This window comes from Leucoraja erinacea, unplaced genomic scaffold (genome assembly GCF_028641065.1).
Source record: "Leucoraja erinacea ecotype New England unplaced genomic scaffold, Leri_hhj_1 Leri_1288S, whole genome shotgun sequence".
Lineage (NCBI taxonomy): Eukaryota > Metazoa > Chordata > Chondrichthyes > Rajiformes > Rajidae > Leucoraja > Leucoraja erinaceus.
The window spans coordinates 26,133-39,281 of NW_026575548.1; the positions used below are offsets into that span (position 1 = coordinate 26,133).

The 13,149-nt window shown below is 49.0% G+C and overlaps 1 pseudogene; it reads left to right on the forward strand.

Moving 5' to 3' along the window:
- The first annotated feature begins 2,300 nt into the window (after positions 1 to 2,300).
- LOC129715634 (E3 ubiquitin-protein ligase TRIM39-like) lies at positions 2,301 to 11,670 on the forward strand (annotated as a pseudogene).
- Positions 11,671 to 13,149: the final 1,479 nt, after the last annotated feature.

The window sequence follows — 13,149 nt, forward strand, 5'->3', positions numbered from 1 at the left end:
GAGAAGGAGTTTCTTCCCAGTGGCAATTCGGACTGTAAACGCCTTTCTCACCAGGGACTAACTGTACAGAACGTTTTTCCTTCCATTATTTATTATGTAAAGTAATATGTGTGTTATGATTGTGTTTATAATTTGTTTGGATGTTTTGTTGTTCCGCGAGCATTGCCACTTTCATTTCACTGCACATCTCGTATGTGTATGTGACAAATAAACTTGACTTGACTTGACTTGACTTGACTTGACTTGACTTGACGCTTCATCTCCCTCACTGTCAATGTCCAACCAGCTCCCACTTTCCTCTGTTCGAGCCCCGACTCTCCCCTCCGCTTTCTCGCCGTGTCTGTCACCGTTTCAGTGAAAACTTGAGTGGCAAAAATCATAGAAACATAGAAACATAGAAAATAGGTGCAGGAGTAGGCCATTCGGCCCTTCGAGCCTGCACCGCAATTCGATATGATTATGGCTGATCATCCAACTCAGTATCCCATCCGTGCCTTCTCTCCATACCCCCTGATCCCTTTAGCCACAAGGGCCACATCTAACTCCCTCTTAAATATAGCCAATGAACTGTCCTCAACTACCTTCTGTGGCAGAGAATTCCACAGATTCACCACTCTCTGTGTGAAAAATGTTTTTCTCATCTCGGTCCTAAAATACTTCCCTCTTATCCTTAAACTGTGGCCCCTAGTTCTGGACTTCCCCAACATCGGGAATAATCTTCCTGCATCTAGCCTGTCCAACCGATTAAGAATTTTGTAAGTTTCTATAAGATCCCCCATCAATCTTCTAAATTCTGGCGAGTACAAGCCGAGTCTATCCAGTCTTTCTTCATATGAAAGTCTTGCCATCCCAGGAATCAGTTTGGTGAACCTTCTCTGTACTCCCTCTATGGCAAGAATGTCTTTCCTCAGATTAGGAGACCAAAGCTGTACGCATCCATTACAAGCGCGCGGATGCCATCGGCTACTTCGTCTATCCAGTACCCCTGTTTGCTCATCGGAAATGTAATATTCCCTCCAAGATCGAGTGCGTACAGCAACACCCTGCTTACATTTACTCAATGTCCTCGCATATCATTTAGGAGACCCCAACGTCTTTTTGTTGACGTAAATCTCTTTAAAGTGCAGCCACGAACTACAACGGGAATGCAGCCGTCAACCTGCAGTCAGGAACATTCACAGACAGAGTTTAAAAGAAAGCTGTACCGTCCCCACCGATTTGGGTTTATTTCAATTGGAGTATTAGAAGCATCAAGCACATCATTCGAATAAACACAATCTTTCTATTCGGTTCTTATGAATGTTACTGGTTGTACAAATTATCTAACTTTAATACAGGGTATTAAATTTATCGGTTGTATTAATCTACTGACCTACAATATTGTAAGTGGGTTTGATTTCAATGAACCAAACCCTTTTACATATTTTCCTCTCTGATTATCTGCCTCTGTTCCTTCCCTTATCTCACCCAATAGAAGAGAGATCGAACAACTGTCCATGTGGTGCCAGCACAATAACCTGGCCCTCAACACCAGCAAAACCAAGGAACTGATTGTGGACTTAGGATGGAGTAAGATGGGGAGGAAGCACCGGGGTCTGTGGGAGACAATTGTCGTGGGGCATCCGCCTTGGCCTACGCGATCTCACGGTTACAAACGTTTTTACTCCCCTTCCCATTCCCATACTGACATTTCTGCCCTGGGCCTCCTCCACTGTCAGAGTGAGGCCACATGCAGATTTGAGGAACAACACCTCATATTTCGCTTGGGCAGCTTGCAACCCAGCGGTATTCATATTGATTTCTCTAAATTCAAGTAACCCTTTTATTCCCTCTCCCTCCTTCTCCCCCCACCCACCACAGGCGTCCCGCTAGTTTTACTATTCGTGTCCCATAATCATCATCTCTTCCACAGTCAATAATGGATCATTGTGGGCTCCATTTTTCCTTGGACATCGGGACATTGACCACAAACGCACTGACTCCAACAGCTACCCAGTCTGTGCCTCCTCCAGCCCAGCCTCCTGTGAGGATGCCATCCCCTTCTCTCAGTTCCTCCGTCTCTGCCGCATCAGTGCTCTAGATGAGGTGTGTAGGAAGGAAATGCAGATGCTGGTTTAAACCGGGGATGGACACAAAAAGCTGGAGTAACTCAGTGGGACAGGCAGCATCTCTGGAGAGAAGGAATGGGTGACGTTTCAGGTCGAGACCTTTCTTCAGGGAATGAAATTTACCCGAAGCTGATTACAAATGACATCGGCTTCCTGGTCAGGGCTGTGATTGACGGGACTGAGCTCCGCCTCCCCTCAGTCGTGCCCCGCCCCTTTCATTGATTGTTCCACAGCTCCGGGCTCCCCCGGGTCCTAAAGCCCGTCCACACGTTACTGTCCAGCCTGACTGACCTCCTCTGGCAGCTTGTTCCATTTCCCCACGACCTTTTGTGTGAAAATATTGTTCCTCAGGTTCCGATTAAATCTTGCACCTCTCACCACAAACCTGTGTCCTCTAGTTCTCGACTCCACTACTCCGGGTAAAAGACTGTGCATTCACCCTATCCATTCACCTCTTGATCCCATTCACTTCAGCCTCCGGCACTCCAATTAATTACTGCAGGGCGTCAGCAGTTTCAGCGAATTGGGAATGCGTTTTGAACCAGGAAGTGAGGATTAAAATGGCTTCGAAAGATCAGGTCGAGAGTTGGACCGAGGAGGCAGTTTGTCCCATCTGCCTGGATTTCTTCACCGATCCGGTTATACTGGACTGCGGTCACAACCTCTGCCGCTCCTGCAACACACAGATTTCGGACAGGGAGGAGAGAAACCCCTGTCCGGAATGTAGAGAGCAGTTTACAGACCGCACCCTCAGGATGAATCTGGCCTTGGCGAGTCTGTCTGAGAAATTTCGAAAACTGAGCCTGAATCGGACAGAGAAGGAAAGTAAACTTCAGTGCGAGGAACATCAGGAAGAACTGAAGCTGTTTTGTGAAACTGACAAGAAGCTAATCTGTGTGACTTGTGCAGCTGGGCGGGAACACAGAGATCACCGCTTCATGCCGGTTAAACAAGCTGCTGAAACCTACAAGGTAAACGCAAACCGATTTTGATCGCATTGTTGTTTAATTCCATCTTTATAATCTAACATTTTTATTCTCTGATTTTCAAACACAACCCCAGGATCAGGCGAAATCTTCCATCCAGTCTCTTACAAAAAAGCAATCAGAGATCCAGCGAATGGAGCAGCAACAGAAACAGAAGATTTCTGGAGTTCTGGTGAGGCTTTTAAGTTTCGATTTCCTGATCTTGTGTAGATTTGATCCCTGTGACGCGTGTAATAATAGGGCAGCGCAGTGACACAAGTACAATACAATACAATATTTATTGTCATTTGAGACTCAGTGAGGCTCAAACGAAATTCCGTTTCCACAGCAATACAAACAAAGACAAGTCCAACGGCCATTTTAGGCCGTGCCGGGCGATTTACGGCCCCGCTCCCGGTCGAAAAGTCACAATGTTGGAGCCCCTGGTGGGCGCTGGAATGTCCCACGGCCATGAAGCCACGCCGGGCGATGTACGGCCCCGCTCCGGGTCATTCCAACCTAGTGACATGGGCTGGAGAAGTCGCGTTGCGGGAGCTCCGGGAAGCGGTCTCTCCCCCCGGACCCGCGAGCTCCCGATGTCCCAGTCCACCGGACCTGCGGCTGCGTTGCTGGAGCCTCCGAGCCCCAGGTGTCGAGCCGCAGCAGCGAGTCACCGCCGCTCCCCACGCTCCGAGGTCGGCCAGCCCCACGACGGTTAGTCCGCAGCTCCGCAATCACCCGAGCCCCCGGGTCGTTCAGGCTGGAGGCCGCTCCACGGTGCTAGGCCCCAACGACAACGGAGACCCGACAAGGAAAAGGTCGGGTCTCCCGGACAGGGAAGAGATTTAAACGATCCCCCCCCCCCCCCCCCCCACATACACACATTTAAAACCAGTATTAAAAACACCAACACTACATTTAACTAAACAAAAATTAAAAAAAGACAGGCTGTAGGGGCCGCTGCAATGGGTGAGTCGCGCCGCCACTGTAGTGCTGCTGTCTCCCAGTTCTGATGAGCGGGTTCGATCCTGACCTCGGGTGCTGCCCGTGTGGTTCACGCTTTCTTTCTGTGACCGCGTTGGATTCCTTCCACGTCCCCAATACACGCTGGTTCAATGGTCAATCGGTGACTGTTATAATCCCTGGGAAAGTGGGTGATGGACGGATGAATAGGAATTAAAGGGGACGTGAAAAGGAACAGGCAGCAGGGAATTGTATGGGGTAGAGGATTGATGGGTTATAACATTACCCTCATGACATTTCGTGAAGTCTGAAAAAAGGTCTCGAGCATCACCCGCTGAGTTCCTCCAGCATTTTTTCTACATTAGACAAACTATTGAATTGCTAAAGCAAATAAACCATGCACGGGCCAAATGTCACCGTTAAACATAGAAACATAGAAACGTAGAAATTAGGTGCAGGAGTAGGCCATTCGGCCCTTCGAGCCTGCACCGCCATTCAATATGATCATGGCTGATCATCCAACTCAGTATCCCGTACCTGCCTTCTCTCCATAGCCCCTGATCCCCTTAGCCACAAGGGCCACATCAAACTCCCTCTTAAATATAGCCAATGAACTGGCCTCAACTACCCTCTGTGGCAGAGAGTTCCAGAGATTCACCAATCTCTGTGTGAAAAAAGTTCTTCTCATCTCGGTTTTAAAGGATGTCCCCCTTATCCTTAAGCTGTGACCCCTTGTCCTGGACTTCCCTAACATCGGGAACAATCTTTCTGCATCTAGCCTGTCCAACCCCTTAAGAATTTTGTAAGTTTCTATAAGATCCCCTCTCAATCTCCTAAATTCTAGAGAGTATAAACCAAGTCTATCCAGTCTTTCTTCATAAGACAGTCCTGACATCGCAGGAATCAGTCTGGTGACCCGTCTCTGCACTCCCTCTATGGCAATAATGTCCTTCCTCGGATTTGGAGACCAAAACTGTACGCAATACTCCAGGTGTGGCGCTGGTGCCAGCAGCCTCCACCTACAGCCCGGTATCTTTTTGTTTTTTTTGTTTATTTTGTTATGTTAAAAGTGTATTTTTTTGTGTTTGTTTGTGTTTTTATGTGGGGGAAGAGGGCACGGTGCGGGGGATACCGTCCTTCAGCCGCTTCCTGGTGAGGACGCGACTATTATTCGAGTCGCGTCCTCCACCCCCCCCCCCCCCCCCCCCCCCCCCACGGCCTACCTACAGGCGCGGCCTTTCCTGCCGGGATTGGCGCGGCCTCCAGCAGCGGCGGGACAGCGCTGGAACATGGCGGGGCTGGCGATGCCTTACCGGAGGTCGCCGTCTGGAGCCCGGAGTGCTGGACCTGCTGCACCAACATCAAGGAGCTGCGGTTTGCAGAGCTCCCAACGCGGGCGGCGCTGATGGACAACGCGGGGTCCTGTGACTCTGCCCAGCTCGGCCTGCGGACTCGGGAGCTGCAGACTCCGGCAGCGGGAGGCGGCTGATCAGAAGGTCCGGGCCGCTGAGGAGGAGGATGCTCACCGTCGGGGCTCGGCGTCGGCGTTCCACTAGCCCGGCGTGAGGGCCTGAACATCGGACCACCCGGGGCGGCGACTGCAGGTGCTCGGAAGGCCCCGACCACGGATGAACACGGAGGGGAGGCTGGCTGGACTATGGTGCCGTCCTCACCTGGGTGCCATTTATGTTATGTTGTGTTGTGGACTTTTTGTGTTTGTGCTGTTGTTAAATTTTTAATTCAATTTCAATTTTATTTTTTTTTAATATGTTTTATTATTTATTTATTATTTATTTTTATTATTTTTCTTGTGACTTTTTTTAACGATACTGCTGTACGGGAAATTCATTTCGTTGTCTCAAAGTGAGGCAACGACAATAAAATTTGAATACAAGAATACAATACCAAGACCCTGTACAACTACAGTAGAACCTCCCTGCTCCTATACTCAATTCCTTTTACGATGAAAGCTAACATACCATTCGCTTTCTTTACTGCCTGCTGCACCTGCATGCCTACCTTCAATGACTGGTGCACCATGACACCCAGGTGTCGCTGCATCTCCCCCTTTCCCAATCGGCCACCGACGAGAGAAAGTCGTGAGGAAACACAATCAGTGACCTTATATAATATTCTTCACCTTTTATTTCCCAGGAACAGTCACACAACCTTCAGTCCAAGATCACATCCCAGTTTGCTGAACTGCACCAGATTCTCACTGAGAAAGAGCAGCGCACACTGGCAGATATCCGGGAGGAGGAGAAGAAGATTCTAAATACAATGGAGACAAATCTTGGAAAGATTCAAGAGAATTTAAAATCCATTCAGGAGGAACTCTTAAAGTTGCAGCAACAGATGGATCAAAAAGACAGTGTGGTGTTTCTGAAGGTGAGCGGTTACACTACAGTTTGATGGAGTGAAAGTGCCCAGTCACAAAATGGTGGGTGACATTTCAGAAATAAATGCTGCATTTACCAATATTTCAGAACTAGGTAAAAGTTTCATCTGTTCCAGCTGTTGTTGTTCAGAAACTAATTGGCCTCCCGCTGAATCTATGGGATCTCAGGACTGTCTGGCCGGAATGTAGAGAGGTGTTTATATTATGTGGAGTTTAGAACAATGACAGGTGATCCTATATCTGATCCCAAGGACCACGAATGGACAGAGGGCAGTGAATATCTGGGATTCTCCAACCAAGAGACTCTGAGAGGTTTTACATGTTAGACGTATTTAAACCAGAGGAAGGTACATTTAAAAAAATGGGGGGCATTGTAATCGATGGAAATGAGGCAAAGAGGAGGAGTTCAGTCCTGGGCTAGATCAGCCATGACCACATTGTGGGGATTAACATTGAAATCTAGAACGTGGCGCACACATCAGATTGATCATCTATATCCGGTTCCCATCAGCAGTGGGTGGTCACCTTGGGGGAATTTGCTCTGTTTGTTTTGTCCACCTTGTTTCACCATAGAATGACATCCCATTCTACATCATAGACAGGCCATTCGGCCCATCCTATCCAGTCATGTTTTCTGCTCCACTCATCATCCCTCCCATCTACTCTCCACACCCGGTAACAATATCCCAAATTCCAGGAGCCCTAATGTGTTTATCCCGCTTGCACTTAAATTTATCTCTGCTGTTGGCTTCAGTCCCTCCATTGCAAGTGAGGTCCATGTTGTCATGACTCCATTCCTTTCGGTATTTATTGAAGACCACGTTACATTTCAGCTTTGCTTATTAGTCTCCCCTTCGATTTGAGATATCATTTCATCCCCACCTATTTTAATCCACCGATAATATTAAATTCTCTCATCAGTCCTGACATCTTCTCCAGATGAAATCCCACGACCTGCCCAGTCTTTTCATTACGTTCCATCCTCATGAACATTCCTTGTGCTTTCCCCCATCGTTCGACATCTCTGCGGCAATATCCGCTTTCTCTCTACACGACAGTGGCGATAAGAGTTGGGAAGGGAATTATCAGAGGGTTGTTGAAATTTGGTGAAATTCCCGCTGTCGGGATGAGGACGGTCCATCTCAGTCAATTGAGATTTGTGTTTTATTTCTTTCAGGTGGAAGCTGTTCGCAAGCGAAGGTAGGATATTGTCTTGACAGAAACAATGTAAGTGTTTTGTGGAACAACTCAAAATATTTCTAATGCTCAGTTTATAACCAGCTGTTCAATATTTGCAGGGTTTGTGATGAAGCCAAACCACTGTCGGTGGTAGATGAAGCCTTGCCGATTGAAAAGTTTCATTGCCCTGTTTCGTTCAACGCAAAATACAAAGAAATATTTGATTACTTCAAGCAAGGTAAAGCTTGAACCGTTTCCATTATTCTTCTTTCTGATATCTTTAAGCAATACATAGATGCACACATTAATGGTCTTTTGGACTGAAGGGCAATTAGAGATTTGATCTATCACTAAACCCATCAGCTGGGAAGCATTACAGTCAGACGTTCAGACTCTCTTGCGTTGGGTGAAATACTGTGGCTATTCATCCTATATGTGCACCTTATATCGAGGTCCCTCTATAGAGAACCCTGCCTGTCCAACGTCTCCTTATAACCCAGCCTTGAAGACCTGATGAAATTATTGTAAATACATTTGCACCCTCTCTAGTTTGCTAACAATCTTAATGTCAAACTCTGTATTTAATATCCTGACATATGAAAGCATGAGTGACAAACACATCCTTCACCGCCCTGCCTGTCACTGTTGCATCTTCCATGCACTGTGTACCTGCAGCCTGAGATCTCTCAGTTCTATAAAGTTCCCCGTTTACTGTGGATGTCCCATTTACACTCAGATAACTTTCTTCACTCTCCACAATGTCACCAATTTTAGTTCCATCTGCAAACTGACTAACCGTGCAACCTACATACATACCCAATGGTATATAAAAAATGAGGAACAACAGTAGACTCTGTGTTCAAGAAGGAACTGCAGATGCTGGAAGACCGAAGGTACACAAAAATGCTGGAGAAACTCAGCGGGTGCAGCAGCATCTATAGAGCGAAGGAAATAGGCGACGTTTCGGGCCGAAACCCTTCTTCAGACTGATGGGGGGGGGGGGGGGGGGGGGGGGGGGGGGGGGAGGGGGGGGAAGGAAGGAAAAAGGGAAAAGAGAGGAGGAGGAGCCCGAGGGCGGGGGGATGGGTGGAGACAGCTCGAGGGTTAAGGAAAGGGAGGAGACAGCAAGGGCTAGCAAAACTGGGAGAATTCAACGTTCATGCCATCCGGACGCAAGCAACCCAGGCGGAATATGAGGCGCTGTTCCTCCAATTTCCGTTGTTGCTCACTATGGCAATGGAGGAGACCCAGGACAGAGAGGTCGGATTGGGAATGGGAGGGGGAGTTGAAGTGCTGAGCCACCGGGAGGTCAGGTTCGTTATTGCGGACTGAGCGGAGGTGTTCGGCGAAACGATCGCCCAACCTCCGCATAGTCTCCCCGATGTAAATCAGCTGACATCTAGAGCAGCGGATGCAGTAGATGAGGTTGGAGGAGGTACAGGTGAACCTTTGTCGCACCTGGAACGACTGCTTGCGTCCTTGAATGGAGTCGAGGTGGGAGGTGAAGGGACAGGTGTTGCATTTCTTGCGGTTGCAACGGAAAGTGCCCGGGGAGGGGGTGGTACGGGAGGGAAGGGAAGAATTGACAAGGGAGTTGCGGAGGGAGCGGCCTTTGCGGAAGGCAGACATAGGGGGAGATGGGAAGATGTGGCGAATGGTGGGGTCACGTTGGAGGTGGCGGAAATGGCAGAGGATTATTTGTTGTATTTGCCGGCTGGTGGGGTGAAAAGTGAGGACTAAGGGGACTCTGTCTCCAGTCTGAAAAACAACCTTCTGCCAACATGCTCTCTGCAACCTCCAGGTAAATGTTGTATTCCATCGGTTAGTTCACCCCAGATTCCATGAGATCAAACCTTCCAGAGCGGGCACTCATGCGATGTGTAGAATATTGTTTAGATCGAATATTTAAGATTATGGGGAACTCACACAGAAGAGGAATTGGTGCCAGCTTAGATCAACCATGATCACATTGAATGGAGGGGCAAGCCTGAGGAGCGGATCCTAATCCTGTTGTTTTCTTGTGTTCCTATGCTCCTGTGTACCGATAAATAGACAGACCTGACACAGAGGAAATACAGTAAAGATTAACAATACTTGTTCCTGGGACAATGAGTTTGCTGTGCGGTGTGAGATTGAATAGACTAGGCCTGTGTACTCGAGTGTTTGGGTGTATTGGAGGAGATCTCAGTGAAACACAAAGTTCTTACAGGGCTCAGTGGGCTGGATGCAGGGAGGATGTTTCCCCTGTCTGAGAGGTCTGGAGAACGGGCACCCTCTCAGAATGTGGGCTGCACCATGTAGGACAGAGATAAGGAGACATTACTGCACGCAGAGACTGGGGAACCTTTGGAATTCCCTGCACAGGTGGCTGTGGAGACTCAGTCATTCAGTGCTCTTGGAGCTGAGAGCCATGGTTGTACATTACAGAATCCGGCCCTTCGGCCCATCATGTCCATGTCCACCTATTTCCCATTTTTACTGATCGATTTGCCCACATTACATTGGTATTCTTCTGCACCTCACCTACATAAGTGCCTCAAATATAATGATTAGATCTCACCACCGCCTCATCTGTAGCATGTTCCAGATATCAACCATTCTCAGCGTAAAGAAAACTTACTACTTAGATCCACTTTAAAATTCGTTGCTCTGAAGATAAACCTGCACTCTTGATCCACCCGTGAATCCCCTCTCTTTCAGCGACCATACGACCAGAAGTCTCCACCCATTCTGTCCAACACCCGATCATTCAACCTCTGCTTCCTTCCATGGTCCAAGCCACCCCTCCCTCTCTCTCACCCTCCACTGAAAGCAACAGGGGCAGGTCATCTGGCCCCTCATGTCTCCCCCTCCAATTCACTATGATCATGGCGCCTCCACCTCACACCTCTACCTCCTCTTTAACAACCTCAAATTACCGCTCACCTCAATATCCTCTCGCTCCGATCTGCCTCCATATCTGAATAGCCCGCTTCATTTCTCCATCCCCACTGTAATCGCGCAATCCTGCTCACTCTCTGCACTCGTACTCCCCCCCCCCCCCCCCCCCCCCCCCCCCCACCCCCCCCCCCCCACCCCACCCCCCCCCCCCCCCCCCCCCCCCCCCCCCCCCCCCCAACAAAACCCCCCCCTCTCCATCCCTGGATTAAAACTTCTAGAAAGATGTCTGTTGTCCACCCGATGTGGTTGTGGGTGAAACCCCGGGCGAGGTGTGTTGTCCGTCCGCCTGTGCCCGAGGCCGAGCGGCCTCTCCCCGGTCCCGGGGCCGCGCTACCCGAGTCTCCCCCCCGACCCCCGGGGACTCTCTGATTATCTGCTTCTCCCCCCAGTCTCCGTCACCCTGGATGTGGAAACAGCGCATATGTGGCTCAAAGTGTCTGAGGATCGGAAGACGGTGAGAAATACAGAGACCCGGAGGAGTCTCCCTTACACCGGGAAGAGGTTTACATACTGTCCGTGTGTGCTGGGTTCGGAGGGATTCACATCGGGGAGACATTACTGGGAGGTGGAGGTGGCGGAGAGTCAGCGCTGGAGTCTGGGAGTCGCCGCAGAGTCTATGGAGAGGGAGGGAGAGGTCACACTGACCCCGGAGACTGGAGTCTGGAGCCTCGGGCGATTGTATGACGTGTTTGATGCATTCACCTCCCCTCCATCCCCTCTCCCCGCCCGTCCCATCCCCGGGAGGGTGGGAGTTTATCTCAGTTACGAGTCCGGGACAGTTACATTTTACGACGCGGACACCAAGTCCCATCTCCACACCTTCATTGGGAATAAATTCACGGAGAAACTTTATCCTTTCTTCTGGATTTTTTATGGAAACTGGCTGACAATCTGCTCCGGTTCCGCTCCGGGTGTGTAAAAGGGTCGGGTCCCAGGACCGGCGTCAGGAGCGGGGCTCAGGGGATGTGGGGCTGAAACCCAGTGGACAACAGGTCGACGCTGAACGGCTCCCATTTAATCCCCAAATTCCGCGTCGTGAAACCCCAGTGAGCGCGGAAATAAAACCAGGGGGAATGTAAATGTGGGAAGAGTGAAATAAACAGCAACTGAAATCAGAGCTGTCTGTCTGTCTGTCTGTCTGTCTGTCTGTCTGCTGTCTGTCGATCCGTTCATTTCAACGCGTTAACTGCGTCACTTCTTGGTTCCACCACTAGACGGCAGCAAAGCCACGTGGTGCGACCACAGACCAGCTGTAACTTTGAGAATTAACTTTGACAATTGCAGAAACAGCGGGAATCTGATTTAATAAGTGACTTTTGTGACCTGTTACCACGCCTGCGGCCCAAACCAAATGCATGGCTTAAAATGTGGAATAGAAGCAGAAAGACTGGATAGACTCGGTTTGTACTCGCTACAATTTAGAAGATTGAGAGGGAATCTTATAGAAACTTACAACATTCTTAAGGGGTTGGACAGGCTTAATGCAGGAAGATTGTTCCCGATGTTGGGGAAGTCCAGAACAAGGGGTCACAGTTTAAGGATAAGGGGGAAATCTTTTAAGACCGAGATGAGAAAACATTTTTCAACAGAGAGTGGCGAATCTCTGGAATTCTCTGCCACAGAAGGTAGTTGAGGCCACAGTTCATTGGCTATATTTAAGAGGGAGGTAGATGTGGCCCTTGTGGCTAAAGGGATCAGGGGGTATGGAGAGAACGCAGGAACAGGATACTGAGTTGGATGATCAGCCATGTTGTATGGCGGTGCAGGCTCGAAGGGCTGAATGGCCTACTCCTGCACCTATTCTCTATGTTTCTTTGAACAAGTTAGGGCTTTATTCTTTGGAGCGCAGAAGGTTAAGGGGGGACTTGATAGAGGTTTTTAAAATGATGAGAGGGATAGACTGAGTTGACGTGGAAAAGCTTTTCCCACTGAGAGTAGGGAAGATTCAAACAAGGGGACATGACATGAGAATTAAGGGACTGAAGTTTAGGGGTAACATGATGGGGAACTTCTTTACTCAGAGAGTGGTAGCGGTGTGGAATGAGCTTCCAGTGGAAGTGGTGGAGGCAGGTTCGTTGGTAACATTTAAAAATAAATTGGATAGGCATATGGATGAGAAGGGAATGGAGGGTTATGGTATGACTGCAGGCAGGTGGGATTAAGGGGAAAAAAGTTGTTCGGCGCGGACTTGTAGGGCCGAGATGGCCTGTTTCCGTGCTGTAATTGTTATATGGTTATATCTTTATTGTCATTTCCTGAGTATTCACATACCCAGAGGAAACAAAAAAACGTTGCTCAACCAATGTCCATTTAGTGTGCATTGAAAATAAATAGAAATAAAAATACATATATCATTCAACAGGCGTTCCGATCGGCAGCGGCACGACAGTGGCTCTGCTGTAGTGTGTCCAGGTTGGTGGTTGGTGCGCGATACTTTGGCAGGGGGCAAAATCAGTTTAGCAGTCTTATAGCCTGCGGGAAGAAGCTGAGGAGCATCTTGCTGGTTTTGCAGCTAATGCTCCTGTACCTCTTCCCAGATGGCAGGATGGAGAAAATGTGATGCGATGGGTGGTAGGGGTCTTTGATGACGGAGATG